General features: G+C 42.4%; 1 protein-coding gene across 2 annotated transcripts in view; it reads left to right on the forward strand.

Annotated features, from left to right (window-relative positions):
• The window catches only part of LOC124619451 (loricrin-like), a 202,699-nt gene that overhangs the window by 18,621 nt on the left and 160,794 nt on the right, over positions 1–23,284 (forward strand). Inside the window, exon 1 of one of the 2 annotated variants that reach the window (XM_047145842.1) lies at positions 8,533–8,607. The exons of the other annotated variant lie outside the window; for it this stretch is intronic. The gene's annotated coding sequence lies outside the window, so the exon portion shown is untranslated. Of the gene's footprint in view, positions 1–8,532; positions 8,608–23,284 lie in introns of those variants that run through there. 2 annotated transcript variants of the gene reach the window in all.

The raw sequence follows: 23,284 nt of genomic DNA on the forward strand, positions 1-23,284 counted from the left end.
ATCTGGCAGAAAATCCGAAGAGGTTTTGGTCGTATTTGAAGTATGTTGGCGGCAAGAAACAATTATTGCCTTCTCTGCGCGATAGCAATGGAGATACTATCGAAGACAGTGCTGCCAAAGCAGAGTTACTAACACAGCCTTCCGAAATGCCTTCAGAAAAGAAGACGAAGTAAATATTCCAGAATTCGAATCGAGAACAGCTGCCAACATGAGTAACGTAGAAGTAAATAGCCTCAGAGTAGTGAAGCAACTTAAATCCATTAATAAAAGCAAGTACTCTGGTCCAGACTGTATACCAATTACGTTCCTTTCGGAGAATGCTGATGAATTAGCTCCATACTTAACAATCATATACAACCGTTCGCTCTACGAAAGATCCGTACCCAAAAAGTGGAAAGTTGCACGGGTCACATCAATATTCAAGAAAGGTAGTAGGAGTAATCCACTAAATTACAGGCCCATATCGTTAACGTCGATATGCAGCAGGATTTTGAAACGTATATTGTGTTCAAACATCATGAATTACCTCGAAGAAAACTGTCTGTTGACGCACAGTCAACATGGGTTTAGAAAACATCGTTCCTGTGAAACACAACTAGGTCTTTATTCACATGAAGTGTTGAGTGCTATTGACAAGGGATTTCAGATGAATTCCGTATTTATGGAGTTTCGGAAGGCTTTTGACACTGTACCACACAAGCGGCTTGAAGTGAAATTGCGTGCTTATGGAATATCGTCTCAGTTATGTGACTGGATTTGTGGTTTCCTGTCAGAGGTCACAGTTCGTAGTAATTGACGGAAAGTCGTCGAGTAAAACAGAAGTGATTTCTGGCGTTCCCCAAGGTAGTGTTATAGGCCTTTTGCTGTTCATTATCTATATAAACGATTTAGGAGACAATCTGAGCAGTCATCTTCGGTTGTTTGCAGTCGTTTGCTGTCGTTTATCGACTAATAAAGTCATCAGAAGATCAAAACAAACTGCAAAACGATTTAGAAAAGGTATCTGAATGGTGCGAAAAGTGGCAGTTGACCCTAAATAAGGAAAAGTGTGAGGTCAACCACATGAGTGCTAAAAGGAATTCGTTAAACTTTGTTTACACGATAAATCAGTCTAATTAAAAGCCTAAATTCAACTAAATACCTACGTATTACAATTACGAACAACTTAATTTGGAAGGAACACATAGAAAATGTTGTGGGAAAGGCTAACCAAAAACTGCATTTTATTGGCAGGGCACTTAGAAAATGTAACAGACCTACTAAAGAGACTGCCTACACTACGCTTGTCCGTCCTGTTTTAGAATACTGCTGCACGGTGTGGATCCTTACCAGATACGTCTAACGGAGTACATCAAAAAAGTTTAAAGAAAGGCAGCACGTTTTGTATTATCGCGAAATATGAGAGAGAGTGTCACAGAAATGATACAGGATTTGGGCTGGACATCATTAAAAGAAAACGTTTTTCGTTGCGACAGAATCTTCTCACGAAATTCCAATCACCAACTTTCTCCTCCGAATGCGAAAATATTTTGTTGACACCGACCTACATATGGAGGAACGATCACCACGATAAAATAAGAGATATCAGAGCTTGTACGGAAAGATTTAGGTGTTCATTCTTTCCGCGCGCTATAAGAGATTGGAATAAAAGGGAATTGTGAAGGTGGTTCGATGAACCCTCTGCCAGGCACTTACATGTGTATCCATGTAGATGTAGATGTAGATGTTACGCATCGACCCAGTATCTGGTAGCTGTGTCCGCATGTTGTATTAAAGAGAATTGAAGGTAGTCAATGAGACTATCAGAAGTTATATGAGGATTCGTACTAATACTTACACGACAGGTTTCTCGCAGCGTTTGCTGTGTTGTGATTTCAAGAAGGGAAGCAACATTCTCTTTAGAAACGGAACTTTCGCGCTACAATAAGTGCGTCTTCAAACAGCCTGTTAATGTTTCGTGTATTGCTTGGCGTATCGTATCAATAACCCGCCTCCGTAGCTGAAATCGCTAACGCACGCCTGTAGTGTGGCGCTCGACTCGGACGCACGTAGTTTCTAATCCTGGAGGTGTACGATCTTCTCGCTGCCAGTGCTCGGACAGCAACCGGAAAAGACGTGGTGGCGTGAAGTTCATGCCCATCAGTCTCTGCGCCGACGTCCTGGATTAAATTCCAAACTTATTCGCTTGTGGTGAGATCAAGGGACACGTTTGATGATGATCGTGTGTCGCGAATGGGTACATTAAGCTCGGCGGCTCCCTTGGTGCTATTTGGAAGGAGAACTCAGTGTGCTGGTATTGCGTTTCATCCTCTCCCTTACCTTCGTTCATAGCAATACAGAACTGACTCTACAATCTACAAGCACCCATCACAGTCATTCACAAAATACAGACGCACACTTCCCACTTCGTAACAGGTCAGAGGTAAGCAATGCCAAACCACTTCTACTAGAACCACGACCAGAATGTTGATGCAAGATTCCTGCGGCTGCTACCCTATAGTCATTCCCTGACTATGGGATTGCATGTACGTTATAAATTGATATTGTTAAACTTCAGTAGCTTGTAACCGTAGTGTTCACTAAACGGGTGCGTTATGTGACGATCCATTGTTCATGACTTCTCTTGGGTGGACTACGATTCTCCTCCTGGCTGGTTGATTTCGTCACTGGCGACGCTTCCCCTTTCCCAAGGTCGGCAACCTTTCGAGACGGAAGACTCAGAAACTACAATTTATAAAATTTCAAAGTTTTTAAAGAGCCACAAAGTTTTCTTGCCAACAATAAATAGTACTTGCATTAATAAAGTTTTTTGACGAAAAAAACTAATCTATTCACTCATAAGAAAAATATATATTTATTCACATACTATAAGTAGTGTTTTTCACAACAAATTAGATAATATATAATGCTATTATTACATAATCACTTATTATTTAAGTAAATAGTAAAACAATTAAACATTCACTTACAACACTAACTGCTACTTCAATAACAAACAATTGAGCAAACAAATTCAGTGGGAGCGATGGCTTTGCATGTTTATTCTAGTAGAAAATTTGAACTTTACTAAACAATGTAACATGTACTTAAAAATGAAAAAAAAAGATAACATACATTCGAGCGAACAAATTCAATGGGATCGCTGGCTTTGTATGGTTTTAGAAAGTTTGGATAAATTTGGCTCATAACTTGCTTTAAGTTTCAAACACGACTAAATTTTCATTCGTTAGTTGGCTCCTTACTTTACTTTTAATTGTATTCATGCAAGAGAACGCTTGCTCGCACGAATATGTCGATCCGAAGATAGTCACCACTCCAAATGCCAACTTCTTCACCTCACTGTAGCAATCTGGAAGACTATTCCATGCGTCGAATATAACTGCCTCAACTCGCGGCATTTCTTTTAAAGCTGTCCACTTTTCCTGCGTTACGTACATACGTTTCTGGACTTTAACTCTTCCAACTCCGTGAATTTTCCACTCCACAAAGCTTTACTTTTTAAATCGACCAATTGCATTTCTAGAGATCCACTATCAACTCCTAATGGCTCAATGTGGATTTCGTTACTATTTGTGTCGAGAGGATTTACTATGAATGCTAGAGTGGATTTGTTGGCTTTGAATTGCTGAAATCTGTCAGCAAATTCATCTTTCATTTTTTTAATAACTGTGCTGAAGTAACTCGAGTCAACAGTTGCACTGGTTTTATCGCGATATTGCTTTAGAAATTGAAAATGAAGTAATTTACCCCTCTGAATATCTCCTGCAAAAATAATTAATTTTTCTTCGAAACAAACCAATTCTTCTGCAAAAATATAGGCTAGGTTTCCCTTTCCCTGCAGTTTTAGATTCAGCTCATTTAATTTCGCCGTCATATCCACCACAAAGTAAAATTTTTGCAGCCGTTCGCTGTTCTCTAATTCAGGGTGATTAATGCCTTTTTCATTGAGGAATGTATTTACTTCATTCAAGCACAAAGCAAAACGTTTCAACACCTTACCCTTGGAAAGCCATCGCACTTTATTGTGAAGGAGGAGGTCGGAATATTGAGTCTCCATTTCGTTTAAGAATTCTTTAAACTGACGATGGTAGAGTGCTTTTCATAAGATGCTGTTAAGAATCTTGATTACAAAATTCATGACAACTATTTCGGGCGGAAATGTTTGCGCACAAAGCGCTTCTTGGTGTATTGTGCAGTGAAACGTAAGAATTTAGTGGTTTATTTTGCACTGAATAATCGTTGTTGTCCCTTTATTTTTTTCTGTCATACTTCTGGCTCCATCAGTTGCTATTGAAATGATTTTATTTGAATCAATCTTATTATCGTCGAGGCATTTCTGCACAGCGCTCACTATGTCTTCCCCTCTAGTTTGTCCCAAGAGCGGTAGCAGTCCTAGAAGCTCTTCTTTCGGACCTTGGGAAGACATATACCTCACAAAAAGGGCAACTTGTACCGTGTCTTTTATATCGCAAGACTCATCGATAGCAAGCGATAAGGCAGAAGCCAGTTGAATGTCTTCCACATGCAAATGTGTTACATTTGAAGACATTTTACTTATTCTATCTTGTACTGTTTTGGCGGATAGTGGCAGATCTTTGATTTTTTTCAAGATTTCTGGTTTGTTTTTGAAATCACGAAATGGTTCTTCAGATGCACGTATGAAGCAATCTTTGACATACCCGCCATCTGTGAATGGTTTGCCTTTTTTTGCAATGTCTAGTGAAACCATGAACCTTGCCAGATTAACATTACTTGTAGATTTCTTATTGTGTGCGAGTTTTTCGTGGAAAATGAGTTGCATATGAAAGAGAAAGACTCCTTCCAATCCCGACTGAATTCTCGATGCTCTTCTTCAGTTTTCTCTCTCTCTCTCTCTCTCTCTCTCTCTCTCTCTCTCTCTCCCTCTCTCTTTTTTAGGTGCCATGCTTGCGGTGAACCTGCGATAAGGAATTTTTTAATCATTATTCAGGTATCCAAAACAGCAGATGAGAAGTTTTGCAATTACTTACTATGTCAACGTATACCTACGTAAATGCATACGAAAAGTTGGGCTTTAAAACGTAATGTATCAAAAAACATTTTAGATCGATACTTCCCAATTACAAATACTTACCTTGATAGAATAAATAATTCTCCAATAACTGAATTTTTAAAGTGAATAATTCAGACACGAAACACTGTTTGTCTCAATCTGTGGTCGCCTCCCGTGTGCGGTGATCGCCGACTGGCATTAACGGACACGTCAGAACTCAGAACGTGCTTATCGCGGTGCGACAGTGACGAGTGTCACGGGGGAGGGGTGCGGTAAAAAGCGAGAACAATGAGCTGATTGTAAGGGACAGAAATGGTGCCTAATACTCGTTAATGGATTCAGAACGATTTAATTTTTTTCTTGTAAAATATGCGTATGGAACTAAAGAGCCGCAGCTTCACATCCAAAGAGCCGCATGTGGCTCGCGAGCTGCAGGTTACCGACCTCGGCCCTATCCGAACGCGAGAGCACTGCGACTAATGCTAGGTCGATGACGTAAGCACGACGGAAGTAGGGCGAGCGTCCCCGAGGCCGGCAGGTGGTGTGCCAGTTGGCGCTGTCGCCGCTGTGAGGAAACTGTGGCCGGAGCATGCCCAGCATTTTGCGCTGATTTTGTTTGCCACTGCTATATAGAGGAACAAGGTTCGATCACAGTTAAAGCCAGGAAATTGGCGATTGTCTCGGAATTCGCGTGCTCTAATCGTTCAAGAGCAGAGCAGGGCTGAAGGTGAGCTGTGCTACTAGGCCAATACCTCGCACCCGACTTCTGACAAGGGAACCTCCCCATCGCACCCCCCTCAGATTTAGTTATAAGCTGGCACAGGGGATAGGCCTTGAAAAACTGAACACAGATCAATCGAGAAAACAGGAAGAAGTTGTGTGGAAATATGAAAAAAATAATCAAAATATACAAACTGAGTAGTTGATGTGCAAGATAGCCAACATCAAGGAGACGGTGAGCTCAGGAGCGCCGTGGTCCCGTGGTTAGCGTGAGCAGCTGCGCAACGAGAGGTCCTTGGTTCAAGTCTTCCCTCGAGTGTCAAGTTTAGTTTCTTTATTTTCGCAAAGTTATGATCCGTCCGTTCGTTCATTGACGTCTCTGTTCACTGTAATAACTTTAGTTTCTGTGTTTTGCGACCGCATCCCAAAACCGTGCGATTAGTGGACGAAAGGACGTGCCTCTCCAATGGGAACCGAAAACATTTGATCGCAAGGTCATAGGTCAACCGATTCCTCCACAGGAAAACACGTCTGATATATTCAATACGACACTGGTGACGGCATGTGCGTCACATGACAGGAATATGTTGTCGACCCACCTAACTTGTAAACTTGGCGAATGGGTAAAAAGATTCTTCTACCTTGCCCGACGTGGGTATTCTTGTGGATGTGATAATCACTCCCAAAAAAGTCATGAAAACATAAGAGTTTGTCACATAAACTGCAACAAATGAATGCAACAGTTTCACAGTCGTTAGCAGGATTACTCCCTCGTCCGTGCGCTGTAGTCGACTGACGTCGTGTGTTTCGATGTTTGTTTAGGTGTAGCGTCCCCATACTACGGCGCACTTACCTCACATCGGACGGACGGACGGACAGATAATAATTGTCTGAAAATAAAAAATTAAACTTTTCACTCGGGGGAAGACTTGAACCAAGGACCTCTCGTTGCGCAGCTGCTCACGCTAACCACGTGACCACGGCGCTCCAGAGCTCACGCTATCCTTAATGTTGCCTATCTTGCGCAAGGACTACTCAGTGTGTATATTTTGCTTATTTTTTTCATATTTCCACACAACTTCTTCCTGTTTTCTCGATTGATCTGTGTTCAGTTTTTCAAGGCCTATCCCCCACCGAGCGAGGTGGCGCAGTGGTTAGCACACTAGACTCGCATTCGGAAGGACGACGGTTCAATCCCGCGTCTGGCCATCCTGATTTAGGTTTTCCGTGATTTCCCTATATCACTTCAGGCAAATGCCGGGATGGTTCCTTTGAAAGGGCACGGCTGATTTCCTTCCCCATCCTTCCCTAACCCGAGCTTGTGCTCCGTCTCTAATGACCTCGTTGTCGATGGGACGTTAAACACTAATCTCCTCCTCCTCCTATCCCCTGTGCCAACTTATAACTAAATCTGAGGGGGGTGCGATGGGGAGGTTCCCTTGTGAGTATGCTTGTGGTGCTGCAGACCTGACGCTACACGTTGTACAAGCACCCATCACAATCGTCCACACACTTGACACTTCATAATAGATCAGAGGTAACAGTGTGTGTGTGTTTTTTTTTTTTTTTTTTTTTTAGAAAGGGACGGGGCCCCTCCACGCCCACACCAACGTGGTGACCAAACCAAAAGTTCTACTGTCACCTCCGTATAACATGTTAGTTTTTTTTTTTTTTTTTTTTTTTTTTTTAATCAGGAGTCACAGGATGCGGGCTGTGATGTTATCCATGCGTCTGGGTAAGGTTACTCATTAACATGGTCCATCAGGAGATAGAAGGTGGACGAAAGCGATCGAAGGGTAGCGGTTGTAAGGGCAGAGGAAAAAAAAGTGCCAAGGCAAGCGCCAAGGAAAAAAAAACCTCTGCAACAGTAGGACCGGTAGTAAGGGCAGTAGCGGCTTGCTATCTGCGACAGTGCATGCAAGGTGTGGTTATGTTAGTGCGAGGTATCGTGCATCGTTACCTTTGTCATTGCGGAGGCTCGTCGCGGGGCTTGCTGCAGTTGCTGCGTCCCTGCAACAGTTCAAGGTCGTTGTACATTAGTGGGCGATCGGTCATAGATCGGCTCACAGACAGTGTAGGGGGTATGTATGGCTGGTTTGCGTGCTGTGTACAGTACGGTTTCCATGCGGTTGCCTGTTTTTCGGCGGGTCGAGCATCTGGGGTTACTAGTAGAAGCTGTGTTGCAGGGGCTCGCCAGTACTGTCGTGTTAGCGTGCTATGGACCATAGATGTTTAGTTACTTGCCAGTAGTGTCTTTGGTCTGTTATGCTTTCATCTATGGTTGTGGTCGTAGTCACCCAGAGGAAGGATAAACGGGTTGCGCGAGTGTCTCGTGTTATTGTACAGTCGTGTGGAGAGTTTTTGGAATACCTGCAAGATGGTATCTAGCCGATATTCCCGGTGAAGGTCTGCGATGCGTGTGGTAGCGCGGAGCGTTGCTTATGATTTTGATTACTTTGTTCTGTATGAGCTGCAGACGGCGCAGGCGTATGGGCGCAGCGTATCCCGAGACAGGGGCTGCGTACGTCATCAGGGGTCGAATAAGTGTAATATACACTCCTTGACATAAAACTCGACCGGCGGCCGGCCGCTGCAGAGGCTAAGTCCGCGCCGATCGCGACGTGGGACAAATAAACTGGCCAACTCGCTAATTCTCTAAGTCCGGTTATCTGCACAATCTGGCAACACTGTAGACTGCGGCACTTCCTGGAGGAAGTCTTGTCCCATGTTAGTCAAAAGGTAGCATATATACGCTCGTGGTCTAGCATTCGCTGCTCGGCCGCCGAGCCGGACGGACGTAAGGCGGCAGCGCTAGGAGGGCTGGCGTAAACAGCGGCTTTGTGGCTGTTACGAAGGTCAGTAGAGTGCTTTGTTTACTTTGCATCTTTCAGTGATTTAAAATGACAAAATGAACGAAATTAACTGTGAAAGAAGAGATACGGTTAGATTCACTTTTGATTGGACCTGTAAAAGACCAAAGGCTTTTGAGATCAAAAGGTGGTTTTCAGAAACAGTTAAGATCACAGGAGACGAAATTATTGGCGTTCATCTTTCTTTTGTTTCCAATTCTGTCTTTTTTAAATTGATTTCCTCTGATTTATGCTCCTCGATAGTTGACAAGTGTGGTGGCAAAATGAAATTTAATCATGCAGACGGAACCGTTAGTGACGTTCTTGTTTCCCATGCTGGGCTAGGCACTCGAACAGTGAGAGTTTTCGAACTGCCGTTCGAGGTCCCTGCCGGAGCAATCAATGCCGCTCTTCAGCCCTATGGTAGGGTTATATCTAATATTGCAGAAAAATGGTCGGAGCAATACATGTGTCCGGTTTTGAATGGAGTTAGACAGATTAAGATTGAGCTCTTACGACATATCCCATCTTACTTGAATATTTGTGGCCATCGCGCTCTCATAATTTATGATGGGCAGCCACGGACTTGTGCGTTATGTAACGCCACAGGGCACGTCAGAAGTGAGTGCAGTAGAAGGCGTGTTCCTCAGTTACCGACTAACGAGGCGGCTGTCCCAGGACAGGTTGTTAGCATGCAAGCTAGCAGCTAGCCGGGCCCCCTATCAACAGAATATGGCCGAGCAGGCGGGACCTTCCGACGCGCGCACGGAAACGGGAAGCACCGCGGAGTTGACTAATGATGACAATCAGAATCTGGCCAGTAATGACGTCACTGAGGACGCACTGCGCTTGCCCTCTGAGTCTGACAACTGTTCCAACGAGCGACAAGCTTCATCGATAATACCTGATGTAGACATGGTAGAGTACGAAGCGGTAGTTACACACGAAAGGGCCAGCATCCCAGAGGGAACTACAGTGGATGGACATAAAGAGGAAGTGATACAACAGAAAACTGGCAACCACACAGATGACAGGACACCACAGACAGGTTCAGGAAACGTCAAAGGAAAAGGAGGGGCGCAAGAAGACGAACCAATGACACCACCCGTCTCACGTGTCGTAGAAACAGCAGCAACGGCCGACTGAAATTAATGGAGCTCAAAAATCTTCCGCCACGAAGGCGGGACAGGTGACTTCTCCTCGACCTTCCATGGAGTCGCCAAAAGGTTCACCAAAGGTTTCACCGACGATTTCACCGAAATCATTAAAAAATAAAAAGAGACACAGAGCACATCAAGCTGCAGAGAATTTGGCCCCTCCTTTAAGAGAGCGGCTGAGGAAGATACAGGAGACCGAAAAGGACGAAGATACACAAAAGGAAGCGGTCGGCGAGTCTTCGGATCGGAACAAGGGACAAGGACGGGCTGACACGCCACACGGAACATATGAACCCTTGCATGACAATACGACATCAGATATGGACAATGAAACCAGACTTGGACAAGGACATGGACACGACATCACCGGGCCACGATTTAACTGGGCGGACGAAAAGGAGGATCAGACCGATGCAATGGGGGCGGAAGGGGTTTCTGAGGAAGAATTTTTTTATTAAAAATTGTCACAGCGAACTCTAAGAAGAAAGAAAAAAAGAAAAAAGAAGGAAAACCGCCAATGGAATAAAAGTAAAATAAAATAACACTATATATATCTAACCCGAAGTTACCACCTTAAACATAAACAAAATTCAGACTCAAGCAAAGGTAGCTGCACTGAAGGACTTTCTGTATCAGTCAGATACAGATATCGCCTTCCTGCAGGAAGTTAATGTCAAATTGTATGTTTCAGGGTACAAAGAGGCGTTGAATGTGGCTCCAGAAAACGCGTGTGGAACAGCCATCCTTGCTAAAGAAGGGATCGAGATGACAAACGTGTGCCTTTTGGAGTCGGAGATGGGAATTAGCTGCAAAATTTTTAACACCACTTTTATAAACCTATACGCACCTTCAGGCAACAATGCGAGACGAGAGAGGGCAGCCTTTTTTAAAAGTAACATTTTATTTCCACTCCAAGAAAACCCTGCAGAAATTGTCATTGATGGAGATTTTAATTGCGTTTTAAATAAAAAGGATCAGCGACCAAATTTTAACTTCTCGCAAGAACTGCAGGGATTACAAGTCAAATCACACACTAGGACGACGGTGGAGGCAGAAAACACCTCCATCTACCACTTGATACAACACACAAAAAACAGAAGAAGAAATTTTATTGCCAGCCTCAGAACGGAAGATAACAGAGTCCTGACAGAACAAAGGGATATCTTAACTGAAGCACATAGATTTTTTCAGCAATTATATTCTGGAAATGCTACTGACGACAACTCAGTACAAGAGATTTTACAGAACTCCGGAATAGAGGCAGTTGGTACAGAGGAGGAGAACAGAGGTTTAACGTTAGAAATTACGAATGACGAGGTTTTTGATATACTCATATCTTCACCTTCACGTAAGTCTCCAGGCCCAGACGGCCTGCCTGTGGAGTTTTATAGGACCTTTTGGCACCTAATAGGTTCCCAATTCACGGAAGTAGTTAATGACGTTTTGAGGAGAGAGGAAATTCCTGCTGCTTTCAAGGAAAGTGTAACTGTACCACTTCCAAAGGGAAGGAGTACGGACACGAAAGATATTACTAAAATGAGGCCGATCAGTCTAATGAACTCAGATTACAAGGTAGTTGCACGTGTAATTAAAGAACGAATGATACCGATTTTAGAAAAAGTCATTGGATGCCACCAGACGTGTCTCCCTCGACGTACCATTTTTAAGACTGTATGCGAATATCGAGACATTATTTCTATTTTCTCATCATCGTTAGCGAATGGAGGCATTGCCTTCATTGATTTTGCTAAAGCGTTTGACAAAGTCAACTACGGATATCTGTTCAGAATCTTGAAACACATAGGTTTCAATGATGGCAACTTAGCGGTTTTAATGAACATCGTCAGAGGCATACGAACCAAAATCTCGATCAATGGACAATATACTAATGAAGTATTGATATCTAGTGGAGTTCCTCAGGGAAGTCCCCTGTCCATGTTGTTTTATGTGGTTTCTCTGGAGCCCCTTTTACGGCTTTTGAACACAACCTTAGAAGGCGTGACAATAGCTGGGCTGAAGACGGTTACAAATGCATACGCTGACGATGTGGGAGTTCTAGTAAGGAGCGATGATGACTGTGCCCAGCTAACAGACAAGTTATTGCTTTATAGCACGGCCACTGGTGCGAGGATAAATGAAATGAAAAGTTCCTTTTTAAATTTACAGGGTCTTGACAATGTGCAGCTACCGTGGGCAAACAGGGTGGAGCGTCACACTGCTTTGGGCATAACTTTTTACAGTTGCCCATTAAGAACAACATCTGCTAATTGGAAACAGGCGTTAGGAAAAATCAGAGGCAGCTTAATACTGCATGAAACGAGAGACTTAAATATCAAGGAAAGAATTAAACTAATAAACTGTGCAGTTCTTTCGAAAGCTGCATATGTCGCTCAGATTTTACCAACACCTCCAGACATAGTGAAATCTATAATGAGCACAATCTGTCGATACATATGGAAAGGCCATATTTTTAGAGTAGCAGTAGGAACGACTACATCGAGACCCGAAAACGGAGGCCTAGGGCTGACAGACGTTCGGAGGAAAAACACTGCCCTCTTCATTAAAAGAACGCTACAACTTATAGAGACACAGCTGAACAGCATAACTGCCGCTCTATTTGACCTTCTCAAACCCGGAAGCATGCAGTCGCCAGTAGATGTTCACAACATAAATTACAACCTGAAGCATATTAAGGATTTTTATGCAGAATTAAGCTACTTGACATGCATTTTAACAGACAAAAATAAGAGGACAAGTAAATATATATTAGAGAAGTTACGATCACGCAAAAACCAAAATAAAATGGATCTGAAGTATCCCAACAAAAACTGAGAAAAAATATGGACTAATATAAATAACAAAACACTGACTACGGAAGTGCAAGCGTCATGGTACAGAGTTGTCAACAACATTATTAGTACCAATGAAAAACTGTATTCAATAGGACTACAAGCAACCAATGTGTGCCAAAAATGTCATAATTTGGACTCCTTTAAGCATCGCTTCATCTGTAATGGATACAAGAATATTTGGAATGACATTGTATTGCAAGTCGCTTTTCTCAAACGGACCGATGGAAGAGAAATCACATTAAACGGTATACTCTTCCCAGAAGAAATTCCCTTTCCACCACAAAAAAACAATGTCATCTTGTGGCTATTTGGTAATTCTGTCAATTATGTTGTTAGCAACAAAGGCAATGATAATCTACAAGAATATCGAGAATATATGAAAGACGAATACTTCAAAATATACCGGAACAAAGACCATAAAAAGAAGTTCGGAAATATGATGCAAATTTTGTTTAAGAAACAAGGCATCGGTTAATACCTAAATAATATGAAATCGACCGAACAAGATAGACTGCCAAAGTAGGGGATTGCTGTTGAGGGTGAAGTACAGTGGGGACTTCGTGTGTCCCGGGACCGATACGGTAGCCGTGAAGGCCTCAACAGAACCCCGAAAAAGCAAGTTTTCCCAAGAAGTAACAGGAGCCATGCCACAGCACAAGAATAGTAAGGAAAAACTATTCTCATGCAAGAGATGTGCATCACTGAAGAAGTTTAATTTCCTATCTTACTTTTTATTTTTGCTTCTCTCTCACTTTTGTTTAAATTCTAATGGAAGAATATTTTGCGTTCCGTTAATGCAGTCAATAGTATTATAGAGAGAGTTATTTTCACCGTAATCAATTCGGATTACAGTTTACAATTTTCTAACATTGTCTTCAAGATGCAATTCAGTTTCATAACCCATTAAAAACAAAACAAAAAACAAAAAAGTGGGGCATTGAAGCTCGCCGAAGAAGGCGCATGTTATAGCCTCTTCTCTCTGAATGCTGAAGACGTGAACGTAATGGTAGCGCAGATTCAATCTATTTCACTTTCTGACACACCGATAACAACATTTTATCCAGTAACAATTCTGCGGCATATTTCTGGTCGCCGTATGCGGCAAAGCTCCGGGATCCATTTGCTGGCTACAGGCAGCGGCCGTGGCGACCCGTTCTGTATCGAAAGCGCCTGCTACCGCTCATCGCTTTTGATAATTTAAAACGCTTTATTATTAAATGTTGCTCCACAGAAAATTTCTACGATTTCCATTCTCGCTCGAAAGCAACGGACACAGACGCCCCGATTAGTAGTTGGGTACTATATTACATTAATCTTCAAGATATGCCGCACATAAGGACAACCAGGAAGTCTGCGTCTTCATACGTTTCGTCCTTGAAATATGTATGGCCAGAAATTAATTTTACAGACTGGGTCGAAATCAAATCACCTCACTACATTCGATGGTAGGCGAATGTGAGAATACTATGTCGCGACCGCAAAAGTAACTTGAAAGTTAACGGAATTTGATATTTAGTTTGAGTAATCCGGCGAACGGTAAAGTGTTAGAATTCAATTGTAAGGAAGGTACGACGCAAATAGGATGCTTGTGACGAACCATTATAGCCTAAAGACCTGGCACTGACCACAAAGGCCTGATGAAGAAAATGATGAAGAGTGGATGACTGAGTGCTAGGAACCATTACTTCATAAGTAGGAATGTGTTGATTTACCATAATTCTTTTTAGTAATGGTCAATTTACATTTATGATTTTGGTTAGTTTGTTTCAAAATCTGATCTGGAAGTGTAGGAAAATACTATCTCGTGGCTTTAACTGATCGAGCTGCTAACAGAAATTCATGGTAGAAAGTAATGCTCTTAATTTTGATTTGAAAGAATTAGTTTTCAAAGAAGTCATTTGTAGCTTTCGTGTGTTTCAATTTGTAATTTGACGAGTTTCTGAAATTCATGGATAAAGGCAAGGTTGCTAATTTAACATGAAAGATTAAGAAGTCACCTTTTGTGAAATGAGTCAGTAGAAATTTACGTGTGAAGCTGATTCTTAGAACAACGGGATTTGAAAGATTCGTGGGAATCAGTGAGATCGCTTTCCTGAATTTAATAATGGGGAAACAGCGTAATAGTAATTCGTGTAGTCCTACTACGCACGCTATACAAGAACTGTAAGTATTGTGAAATGTTCTGTGTGTGTATTTAAGTATCTTTTGGACTGGTGGTTCTGGATGGTATATTATTTAATGGTTCAGAGGTATAATTATGAAATCAGTATAGGTAACTCGTGGATGTTTTTTTTTCAGTTGCAATAACGTGCCGCGCACGAATATGAGGGGAACGTAAATTTCGGAGTCGCGACCGCGCGAACTTTCCAACCACACGAGAGTTAGTTAACGTCGAGGCACGTCAATAAATGAGAGGTGTTTTTAGGATCAGACAGTGATTGAAGAAGTTACAGAATACCATCATTGCTTTGCCCAATGGTATTAAGAGTGATAGTGTGTTGCTGTGACGTAATGAATCAAGCATTGTGGGCTATCCTTCATTCCTTCCCGTGGGTGAGTTTATCTTCGTAAGAGACCATAGGAAGTAGAAATATCTTTATATGTGCTGTTACAAGATCAGCTGTTAGGCAATTTTATCCTGTATGTTACTGGTAATACCGTTAGTATGTTTTGAGAGATGAAAGTAAGACAGAATGAAAAAAAAGAGAAGAAATAGCTAACAGAACGGAGGAGGAGTTATTATGCAGGCCCAATTACAATTCCAGTTACTTACGCATTTTCTTGAAAAACAGTCGGGTGATTAGCAGTGTACGAAATTTGGGGTTAACATTTCAAAATCAAAGATTTATCCGTTGCGCATACATTTGTTTATTTCTTTAAGTAAAGAATTTAATTATTAGTTACTATGTGTAACATCCACGCAGTGACACATTTAATGAGAATACACAGGGACCATTTAGCTTCAGTAGGTTTCCGGAACACTTTAGGCCCTCACAACTGGTTTGGCCTTTATTTTTCTTTCTATACCCTACCCATCCTCCCTCGTTTTCTATAATTGTTCGAAGGCGTCGGCGAAGTGAGAGAGATTGTGATGATCATTTATCTCCCACCATGTATTCTCTATATTTTCCCACAGAGTTTCTGAATTCCTTGACCCAGGTGGTAACGAACCCGTAACCGCCGCCCACACATTTTCAATGGGGTTGAGGTCCGGTGATTTTGGCACGGAAGGAAGAAGTTTTATTCTCTGCTGACCTTGGAGCCAGTTCTGCACGGCTCTGCTATTATGAATCGGGCTATGGTCCTGTAAAGAAATGATCATCCATTAACACAGAAATTAAATACTTCCGACTAATACTATGAAAACATAATTTCCGTACTGTGAAAAAATTCGACAACTGCAATGGCTCTGTAGTGTAAGCTACAGGTTTATAAATTATTCGGAGAATTCAACATTCCAAAATACTTTGCTAATAGCTGTTGACAAGAATCTACATTGACAAGGGGAGGATGCTGGGACGGAGATCAGAATACAGAGTGAATGGTAATATAGTTTAAGGCGCCAGTTATAACACGCAGGTAGGCCTTATTTCAGAATATACCGTCCTCCTATGCTTTGGTAATGATGAGGTGGGGTGTAAGTTGATCAATACAGTGCAGCAGTCTGTTGAACTGTTACACTCTGTTGCATGGTTGTAAAGCTAATTTGCTTCGCTTATTCAAAACGATTGCTAGCCTTCACTATGCATTTCTTTTTTATATCTTTCCACTGACAAAGATATATAGAAGAAACAAGTCTGTTTTGTAGCGAGATATTCTCCACGGACTTTACACGTGCTCGTTCGCTCAATGTGTTGCATTTACCGAAGGCGACTGTGCCCGCTGACGTTGTCTGATCACACCTCGTGTCTACGCGGCCCCGCGCTTGGCGTAAACGCCTACAGTTGAGATAAACAGCTGATTTCAGGAATGTAATGAAATAAGTCTTCCCTTCGCATTAGTGAGAACTAAATACGACTACGAGAACGTATCTTCATGTAATGCTCATTGATCAAGGACAATTCGTGTATGCAACGTTGCTGTTATGACTAAGATCATGTTGTTGTTGTTATGGTCTTCAGTCCTGAGACTGGTTTGATGCAGCTCTCCATGCTACTCTATCCTGTGCAAGCTTCTTCATCTCCCAATACCTACTGCAACCTACATCCTTCTGAATCTGCTTAGTGTATTCATCTCTTGGTCTCCCTCTACGATTTTTACCCTCCACGCTGCCCTCCAATGCTAAATTTGTGGTCCCTTGATGCCTCAAAACATGTCCTACCAACCGATCCCTTCTTCTAGTCAAGTTGTGCCACAAACTTCTCTTCTCCCCAATCCTATTCAATACCTCCTCATTAGTAACGTGATCTACCCACCTTATCTTCAGCATTCTTCTGTAGCACCACATTTCGAAAGCTTCTATTCTCTTCTTGTCCATACTAGTTATCGTCCATGTTTCACTTCCATGCATGGCTACACTCCATACAAATACTTTCAGAAACGACTTCCTGACATTTAAATCTATACTCGATGTTAACAAATTTCTCTTCTTCAGAAACGATTTCCTTGCCATTGCCAGTCTACATTTTATATCCTCTCTACTTCGACCATCATCAGTTATTTTACTCCCTAAATAGCAAACCTCCTTTACAACTTTAAGTGTCTCATTTCCTAATCTAATTCCCTCAGCATCACCCGATTTAATTCCACTACCTTCCATTATCCTCGTTTTGCTATTGTTGATGTTCATCTTATATCCTCCTTTCAAGACATTGTCCATTCCGTTCAACTGCTCTTCCAAGTCCTTTGCTGTCTCTGACAGAATTACAATGTCATCGGCGAACCTCAACGTTTTTATTTCTTCTCCATGGATTTTAAAACCTACTCCGAATTTTTCTTTTGTTTCCTTTACTGCTTGATCAATATACAGATTGAATAACTTCGGGGAGAGGCTACAACCCTGTCTCACTCCTTTCCCAACCACTGCTTCCCTTTCATGCCCCTCGACTCTTATAACTGCCATCTGGTTTCTGTACAAATTGTAAATAGCCTTTCGCTCCCTGTAGTTTACCCCTGCCACCTTCAGAATGTGAAAGAGAGTATTCCAGTCGACATTGTCAAAAGCTTTCTCTAAGTCTACAAATGCTAGAAACGTAGGTTTGCCTTTTCTTAATCTTTCTTCTAAGATAAGTCGTAAGGTTAGTATTGCCTCACGTGTACCAACATTTCTACGGAATCCAAACTGATCTTCCCCGAGGTCCGCTTCTACCAGTTTTTCCATTCGTCTGTAAAGAATTCGCGTTAGTATTTTCCAGCTGTGACTTATTAAACTGATAGTTCGGTAATTTTCACATCTGTCAACACCTGCTTTCTTTGGGATTGGAATTATTATATTCTTCTTGAAGTCTGAGGGTATTTCACCTGTCTCATACATCTTGCTCACCAGATGGTAGAGTTTTGTCAGGACTGGCTCTTCCAAGGCCGTCAGTAGTTCTAATGGAATGTTGTCTACTCCCGGGGCCTTGTTTCGACTCAGGTCTTTCAGTGCTCTGTCAAACTCTTCACGCAGTATCGTATCTCCCATTTCATCTTCATCTACATCCTCTTCCATTTCCATAATATTGTCCTGAAGTACATCGCCCTTGTATAAACCCTCTATATACTCCTTCCACCTTTCTGTCTTCCCTTCTTTGCTTAGAACTGGGTTGCCATCTGAGCTCTTGATATTCATACAAGTGGTTCTCTTCTCTCCAAAGGTCTCTTTAATTTTCCTGTAGGCAGTATCTATCTTACCCCTAGTGAGACAAGCCTCTACATCCCTACATTTGTCCTCTAGCCATCCCTGCTTAGCCATTTTGCACTTCCTGTCGATCTCATTTTTGAGACGTTTGTATTCCTTTTCGCCTGCTTCATTTACTGCATTTTTATATTTTCTCCTTTCATCAATTAAATTCAATATTTCTTCTGTTACCCAAGGGTTTCTACTAGCCCTCGTCTTTTTACCTATTTGATCCTCTGCTGCCTTCACTATTTCATCCCTCAAAACTACCCATTCTTCTTCTACTGTATTTCTTTCCCCCACTCCTATCAATTGTTCCCTTATGCTCTCCCTGAAACTCTGTACAACCTCTGGTTCTTTCAGTTTATCCAGGTCCCATCTCCTTAAACTCCCACCTTTTTGCAGTTTCTTCAGTTTTAATCTACAGTTCATAACCAATAGATTGTGGTCAGAGTCCACATCTGCCCCTGGAAATGTCTTACAATTTAAAACCTGGTTCCTAAATCTCTGTCTTACCATTATATAATCTATCTGATACCTTTTAGTATCTCCAGGGTTCTTCCATGTATACAACCTTCCTTCATGACTCTTGAACCAAGTGTTAGCTATGATTGAGTTATGCTCTGCGCAAAATTCTACCAGACGGCTTCCTCTTTCATTTCTTAGCCCCAATCCATATTCACCTACTATGTTCCCTTCTCTTCCTTTTCTTACTACCGAATTCCAATCACCCATGACTATTAAATTTTCGTCTCCCTTCACTACCTGAATAATTTCTTTTATCTCATCATACATCTCTTCAATTTCATCATCATCTGCAGAGCTAGTTTGCATATAAACTTGTACTACTGTAGTAGGCATGGGCTTTGTGTCTATCTTGGCCACAATAATGCTTTCACTATGCTGTTTGTAGTAGGTAACCCGCACTCCCATTTTTTTATTCATTATTAAACCTACTCCTGCATTACCCCTATTTGATTTTGTATTTATAACCCTGTGATCACCTGACCAAAAGTCTTGTTCCTCCTGCCACCGAACTTCACTAATTCCCACTATATCTAACTTTAACCTATTCATTTCCCTTTTTAAATTTTCTAACCTACCTGCCCGATTAAGGGATCTGACATTCCACGCTCCGATCCGTAGAACGCCAGTTTTCTTTCTCCTGATAACGACGTCCTCTTGAGTAGTCCCCTCCCGGAGATCCGAATGGGGGACTATTTTACCTCCGGAATATTTTACCCAACAGGACGCCATCATCATTTAATCATACAGTAAAGCTGCATGTCCTCGGGAAAAATTACGGCTGTAGTTTCCCCTTGCTTTCAGCCGTTCGCAGTACCAGCACAGCAAGGCCGTTTTGGTTAATGTTACAAGGCCAGATCAGTCAATCATCCAGACTGTTGCCCCTGCAACTACTGAAAAGGCTGCTGCCCCTCTTCAGGAACCACATGTTTGTCTGGCCTCTCAACAGATACCCCTCCGTTGTGGTTACACCTACGGTACGGCCATCTGTATCGCTGAGGCACGCAAGCCTCCCCACCAACGGCAAGGTCCATGGTTCATGGGGGGGACTAAGATCATAAAATCTGTAAATCTTAACCCAGTTCATATTTTTGCATGCGCCTATGGAATATTAATCATGAAAACAATTTGTTTCTTTGTCATACAATTTTTAATCAAGGCAATGCAGGCAGTTGTCAGATGATATCAAAATTGTATGTAAATGAGGAATAGAGAAAAAGATATACGAGAAACAAATCTCGAACCCATGAACAACTGTGTACTATCCTGGCAACGTGCTGATGCGGCTATCTCACAATTTCAAAGGATGAGAAAGCCATCCTGTCCACTTTCCGAGGACGATATTTCCTGACAGAAACCACACCAGGGTGAACGGCTTTAGGTTGAGACACGGGGAACCTCAAACTACGTTACCAGTACGTTCATTCTCTGATTCCTTGCCCCGTCATCAAGCACTTCCCACGTCATATCGATCACATATTGAGAGTAATCGCCACAGGAGGAGTGGTTTTGAGTTAGGAAACGTATTTCAGATCAAAATGGTCGCTTCATGCAAAAGGTGGCCATATACGTCAGCTACGATTATGGTGAGGGCAGTGTTTACTCCTGTGCGAACAAGGCACTGCTGCAGTAAAGTGCTCAGTTTATATAACTACAGATGTTTTCTTCATTAGTTCCAGTATTTCTGCAAAAGCTTTATCTTATCAATTCCTTCCGCTACTGCTCTTTTTTAAGTTCTAATGCCTAAGGGACCAAACTGCTAGGGTTGGCGTCTGGCAGCGCAGCTCCACTACGGCTGACACAAACAGGCTGTGGATAGCAGTGAGGCCTTTCTGATCTGTCCAATGTTTTCTTCATATTGCTACTGTTTTTGGTACTTGGAAGACGTTTTGAAAGTGTTTGGCATACCTGTGCTCATTCACTCTCTTTCAGTATTGGTGCCGAGGGACCATGCTCAATTCCCATAACATTAACTTTTCACATTGACGAGTAATCTGGATAGTCGTCACGTTCATGTGCCACCTACATCGCAAATTTAATATTACGGTCCTAGGAACTACCCTGCAATACAATATGTTTTGTGTTTCATAATCGGAACTATCTGCATTAACGGTCATCAGAACAATGTCAGGGAACAGATTGCAGCATTGCCTTGGTAGCTACTTGGGGACCTCTTTGAGTCATGATCTAAGGAAAGGGTAGTTGCTGGTTAACATTATATTGCACTAGCGAGAAGTACCGAATTTTTCTTTTTCTCTGCAAACTTCCAGAACTAAAGCAGCAAAATGCTAAGAAGATATTTGCATTGTGCCAACTCAACGATCAACCTATTTTTATAGGTTTTTATTTTCACAGCCATTCTCATTCTGCATTGCAATAAACTTCATTCATTATTTGCTTGTTCTCGTTGCGATTATAATGGTCATCCTCTCACTCGCAAGAGTTTTCACATCCCTATTTGGTATCGATGCACATGAAGAGTTCCTATGAAAGAAGGGAATACTGAATGTTACGTCATGCAGAATACACTCATTTACTTCGGCACCTCGTGATCAACGCTACAGGAGAAGTGAGATATATAAAGTTGACAATGGGAGGACAGATATGGTGGCACAACTGTGCAACTACTCCTGTTGATTTAACACAGTGTTACCAGATAAACTGATGCTCCGGAATCGAAAATGTAGTACGGACTTTGCCACAGTACCAGAGAGCTGCTAATTTCGGACCATGACAGCGGATTACTCTTGGGTTAGCTGCTTATTAAAGTGTTGCAACTGTAAATGCAAGGCTTTGTTTGATAGTCTTGTGCTGATGCTGACTGAATAAATTATGCCAGTGGATAAAAAACGGTTTAGTTTTGAGACCTAACCCTCAAGTAGGGGGGGGGGGTGGGGGGGGGGGGGGGGGCGGGAGGCACAGCGGTCTGCTTCATGAACTCCAAGCAAAAAAACACAAGAAACAACCCAGGAAGTGTTCGAACAACTACTTTCATGCAGAGACATGCGTTTGGAATCTGTTCATCGTTTAAGGGGCCAAACAAGATGGTAACATTACGGGAACAATGATCAGGCTACTTTAGCATATAATAGAGCATACAGTTTCCAAGGAGGAAAGGTATGAAGACGCAGACTTCTTCATTATCCATATGCGCGGAATATCTTTCGTGTTGACGAAAATAATATCTCGCTTTATTTCTTCTTAAATCTTAAATGAAATGTATGCCATGAGGAATCGAATATTTGTCGATTTCATCTCTTCTTGCTTCCATCCCTACCAACATATTTCTTCATTCTCGTGGTAATCATGACATTCTATATGTATGATGCAAAGGATTGCACGTGGACACATTCGACATCGATGTGCAAAGCGTTTGATATCTTACATTATATTCAATTCGAATAAGCTTTCGATGTATTTTTACTTCCTTTGTATTTTGAGATGATTATGAACGTTACGGAAAATTATCTCACGTGCTTTATGCTGAATGAGAAACAGTGAATCATCCGTTTTGCTTTCCCTACGTTGAAATGATAAAATGTCGGCGTCACAGCCTTCTTCCACGCCAGAAGCAGAAACTTGGATCATTCTGCATTAATGATAATTGAATGCCTCAGATGTATACATAGCCGACAAGGCGACGTCAGAAACTATCAGGGGAGAACGCCGTAAAGAAACCAAACGTGCGCGCGCGTCTCCCCTCTGAAGAACCGTATCGGACAATCACGACAAGCACTTCGCTAAATATCTGTCTCGTAAGAGAGCTGAGAATTGGCAGCGTCTTAGCAAGTATTTGTCAACACTGTGAGAGTGCATTTACTTCCGCCATTGCCCGTTCTGGTCGTTCGGTGGTCTTGGTTTGGACGCCCGGTCATGTTGGCATCCCAGGGAACGAACGTGTAGACAGGCTGGCCAAAGGGGCGATCGACGCCCCGGCTTTGGAGATCGGCCTTACGGCTCGCGACCAGCAGCTGGTGTTGCGCCGTAAGCTGATGGGGATGTGGGCTGCTGAGTGGCGTGGGATGACAGCCCCGAATAAACTGCGGGCTGTCAAGGGGACGACCGATGTGTGGCGTTCCTCCCTGCAGGCTTCTCGCAGGGACTCGGTAGTCCTGTGTCGGCTGCGCATCGGCCATACATACCTGACGCACGGCCATCTGTTGCGTCAGGAGGATCCCCCCTTGTGTCGGTGTGGGTCCCGGCTGACGGTCGGCCACATTTTGCTGGAGTGTCCTCGACTGCGCACACTCCGGCAATCTTTTAATCTCCCGGGCACTTTGGCTTTGGTTTTATCCGACGATGCCTCCATGGCTGACAATGTTTTACATTTT

This window comes from Schistocerca americana, chromosome 6 (genome assembly GCF_021461395.2).
Source record: "Schistocerca americana isolate TAMUIC-IGC-003095 chromosome 6, iqSchAmer2.1, whole genome shotgun sequence".
Classification (NCBI taxonomy): domain Eukaryota; kingdom Metazoa; phylum Arthropoda; class Insecta; order Orthoptera; family Acrididae; genus Schistocerca; species Schistocerca americana.